The 4755-nt window shown below is 41.9% G+C and overlaps 1 non-coding gene across 1 annotated transcript; it reads left to right on the top strand.

The window, feature by feature from the left end:
- Window positions 1-4262: 4262 nt before the first annotated feature.
- trnae-uuc lies at window positions 4263-4334 on the top strand. Its single transcript has one exon. It is a non-coding gene; the product is annotated as a tRNA-Glu (tRNA).
- The last annotated feature ends 421 nt before the right edge of the window (window positions 4335-4755 follow it).

Raw genomic sequence — 4755 nt, 5'->3', positions numbered from 1 at the left:
TTCTAGGTTCGACTCCTGGCTGGCTCAATACTTTGTTTAATTGACTGAAATCAAGCAGGGAATGATACTGTATTAAAAAAAGATGTAGCTTTTAAATCAAACAGGCATAATGTCAACATTTAAAGAATTGTCTGTGATGTGTATTTTAAGTATGTGTCTTCCCATATGGTCTAGCAGTTAGGATTCCTGGTTTTCACCCAGGTGGCCCGGGTTCAACTCCCGGTATGGGAAAGAATATATTTTCGTAGGGTATCCACTTGTGTAACAACAGATGCAGCAGTTTCTCACAACACAACAATATTCCCTCAGCAACAGGAAATGTGACATGTTATGTAGATTCAAATTATACAAGGGTTTTTAAACGTTGAATACACTTCATGGCTGCATTTATTTCTCTGCAGTAAAATTCATGCAACACCAGGAGGATCAAATTAAGATATGCATCTGAAACAGAAAACCAAGGAACCTTGTTGTTGACAGACGCTATGACTGTGTACACTGGTCTAGCTGTGACCTGACTTAAGCTTAGACATGGGGCCAGTGGTGCAATGGATAACGTGTCTGACTACGGATCAGAAGATTCTAGGTTAGACTCCTGGCTGGCTCATTACTTTATTTAATTGACTGAAATCAAGCTGGGAATGATACTGTAAACCTTTCAGTGCTTCTGGCTGTTCTCACTTCAAACACATTTTAGACGGATTTCATCTGGACATTCCCCAACATCTCTGAGAAAAAAAGATTTAGCTTTTAAATCCAACAGGCATGATGTCAACATTTAAAGATTTGTCTGTGATGTGTATTTTAAGTATGTGTCTTCCCATATGGTCTAGCGGTTAGGATTCCTTGTTTTCACCCAGGTGGCCCGGGTTCAACTCCCGTTATGGGAAAGAATATCTTGTCATTAGGTACCCACTTGTGTAACAACAGATGCAGCAGTTTCTCACAACACAACAATATTCCCTCAGCAACATGAAATGTGACATGTTATGTATATTCAAATTATACAAAGCTTTTTAAACGTTGAATAAACTTCATGGCTGCCTTTCTTGCTCTGCAGTAAAATTCATGCAACAACAGGAGGATCAAATTAAGATATGCATCTGAAACAGAAAACCAAGGAACCTTGTTGTTGACAGACGCCAAGACTGTGTACACTGGTCTAGCTGTGACCTGAATTCAGCTTAGACGTGGGGCCAGTGGCGCAATGGATAACGTGTCTGACTACGGATCAGAAGATTCTAGGTTCGACTCCTGGCTGGCTCAATACTTTGTTTAATTTACTGAAATCAAGCTGGGAATGATACTGTATACCTTTCAGTGCTTCTGGCTGTTCTCACTTCAAACACATTTTAGACGGATTTCATCTGGACATTCCCCAACATCTCTGAGAAAAAAAAGATGTAGCTTTTAAATCCAACAGGCATGATGTCAACATTTAAAGATTTGTCTGTGATGTGTATTTTAAGTATGTGTCTTCCCATATGGTCTAGCGGTTAGATTCTGGTTTTCACCCAGGTGGCCTGGGTTCAACTCCTGATATGGGAAAGAATATATTTCGTTAGGTAACCACTTGTGTAACAACAGATGCAGCAGTTTCACACAACACAACAATATTCCCTCAGCAACAGGAAATGTGACATGTTATGTATATTCAAATTATACAAAGCTTTTTAAACGTTGAATAAACTTCATGGCTGCATTTCTTGCTCTGCAGTAAAATTCATGCAACAACAGGAGGATCAAATTAAGATATGCATCTGAAACAGAAAACCGAGGAACCTTGTTGTTGACAGACGCCAAGACTGTGTACACTGGTCTAGCTGTGACCTGACTTCAGCTTATACATAGGGCCAGTGGCGCAATGGATAACGTGTCTGACTACGGATCAGAAGATTCTAGGTTTGACTCCTGGCTGGCTCAATACTTTATTTAATTGACTGAAATCAAGCTGGGAATGATACTGTATAACTTTCAGTGCTTCTGGCTGTTCTCACTTCAAACACATTTTAGACATTTCATCTGGACATTCCCCAACATCTCTGAGAAGAAAGATGTAGTTTTTGAATCCAACAGGCATAATGTCAACATTTAAAGATTTGTCTGTGATGTGTATTTTAAGTATATGTCTTCCCATATGGTCTAAGTGTTAGGATTCCTGGTTTTCACCCAGGTGGCCATTCAACTCCCGGTATGGGAAATAATATCTTTTCGTTAGGTACCCACTTGTGTAACAACAGATGCAGCAGTTTCACACAACACAACAATATTCCCTCATCAACAGGAAATGTGACATGTTATGTAGATTCAAATTATACAAGGCTTTTAAACGTTGAATACACTTCATGGCTGGCATTTCTTGCTCTGCAGTAAAATTCATGCAACAACAGGAGGATCAAATTAAGATATGCATCTGAAACAGAAAACCAAGGAACCTTGTTGTTGACAGACGCTATGACTGTGTACATTTGTCTAGCTGTGACCTAACTTCAGCTTAGACGTGGTGCCAGTGAGGGTAGGCAACAACATCTCCTCCCCGCTGATCCTCAACACGGGGGCCCCACAAGGGTGCGTTCTGAGCCCTCTCCTGTACTCCCTGTTCACCCACGACTGCGTGGCCACGCACGCTTCCAACTCAATCATCAAGTTTGCGGACGACACAACAGTGGTAGGCTTGATTACCAACAATGATGTAGACGGCCTACAGGGGAGGAGGTGAGGGCCCTCGGAGTGTGGTGTCAGGAAAATAACCTCACACTCAACGTCAACAAAACTAAGGAGATGATTGTGGACTTCAGGAAACAGCAGAGGGGAACACCCCCTATCCACATCGATGGAACAGTAGTGGAGAGGGTAGCTAGTTTTAAGTTCCTCGGCATACACATCACAGACAAACTGAATTGGTCCACTCACACTGACAGCGTCGTGAAGAAGGCGCAGCAGCGCCTATTCAACCTCAGGAGGCTGAAGAAAGGCTTGTCACCAAAAGCACTCACAAACTTCTACAGATGCACAATCGAGAGCATCCTGGCGGGCTGTATCACCGCCTGGTACGGCAACTGCTCCGCCCCTCAACCGTAAATGCTCTCCAGAGGGTAGTGAGGACTGCACAACGCATCACTGGGGCAAACTACCTGCCCTCCAGGACACCTACACCACCCGTTGTTACAGGAAGGCCATAAAGATCATCAAGGACATCAACCACCCGAACCACTGCCTGTTCACCCCGCTATCATCCAGAAGGCGAGGTCAGTACAGGTGCATCAAAGCTGGGACCGAGAGACTGAAAAACAGCTTCTATCTCAAGGCCATCAGACTGTTAAACAGCCACCACTAACATTGAGTGGCTGCTGCCAACACACTGTCATTGACACTGACCCAACTCCAGCCATTTTAATAATGGGAATTGATGGGAAATGATGTAAATATATCACTAGCCACTTTAAACAATGCTACCTTATATAATGTTACTTACCCTACATTATTCATCTCATATGCATATGTATATACTGTACTCTACATCATCGACTGCATCCTTATGTAACACATGTATCACTAGCCACTTTAACTATGCCACTTTGTTTACTTTGTCTACACACTCATCTCATATGTATATACTGTACTCGATACCATCTACTGTATGCAGCTCTGTACCATCACTCATTCATATATAGTATGTGTCTTCCCATATGGTCTAGCGGTTAGGATTCCTGGTTTTCACCCAGGTAGACTAGGTTCAACTCCCGGTATGGAAACAATATATTTTCGTTAGGTACCCACTTGTGTAACAACAGATGCAGCAGTTTCTCACAACACAACAATATTCCCTCAGCAACAGGAAATGTGACTTGTTATGTAGATTCAAATTATATAAGGCTTTTTAAACGTTGAATGCACTTCATGGCTGCATTTCTTGCTCTGCAGTAAAATTCATGCAACAACAGGAGGATCAAATTAAGATATGCATCTGAAACAGAAAACCAAGGAACCTTGATGTTGACAGACGCCATGACTGTGTACACTGGTCTAGCTGTGATCTGACTTCAGTTTAGATTGGGGCCAGTGGGCGCAATGGATAACGTGTCTGACTACGGATCAGAAGATTCTAGGTTCAACTCCTGGCTGGCTCAATACTTTATTTAATTGACTGAAATCAAGCTGGGAATGATACTGTATGAAAAAAAGATGTAGCTTATAAATCAAACAGGCATAATGTCAACATTTAAAGATTTGTCTGTGATGTGTATTATAAGTATGTGTCTTCCCATATGGTCTAGCGGTTAGGATTCCTGGTTTTCACCCAGGTGGCCCGGGTTCAACTCCCGGTATGGGAAAGGATATCTTTTCGTTTGGTATGCACTTGTGTACCAACAGATGCAGCATTTTCACACAACAAAACCATATTCCCTCAGCAACAGGAAATGTGACATGTTATGTAGATTCAAATTATACAAAGCTTTTTAAACGTTGAATAAACTTCATGGCTGCATTTCTTGCTCTGCAGTAAAATTCATGCAACAACAGGAGGATCAAATTAAGATATGCATCTGAAACAGAAAACCAAGGAACCTTGATGTTGACAGACGCCATGACTGTGTACACTGGTCTAGCTGTGATCTGACATCAGTTTAGACGTGGGGCCAGTAGCGCAATGGATAACGTGTTTGACTACGGATCAGAAGATTCTAGGTTCAACTCCTGGCTGGCTCAATACTTTATTTAATTGACTGAAATCAAGCTGGGAATGATACTGTA

The sequence above is a fragment of the Oncorhynchus gorbuscha genome, unplaced genomic scaffold, assembly GCF_021184085.1.
Source record: "Oncorhynchus gorbuscha isolate QuinsamMale2020 ecotype Even-year unplaced genomic scaffold, OgorEven_v1.0 Un_scaffold_11196, whole genome shotgun sequence".
Classification (NCBI taxonomy): domain Eukaryota; kingdom Metazoa; phylum Chordata; class Actinopteri; order Salmoniformes; family Salmonidae; genus Oncorhynchus; species Oncorhynchus gorbuscha.
This window is presented reverse-complemented; position numbering and strand designations above follow the sequence as displayed.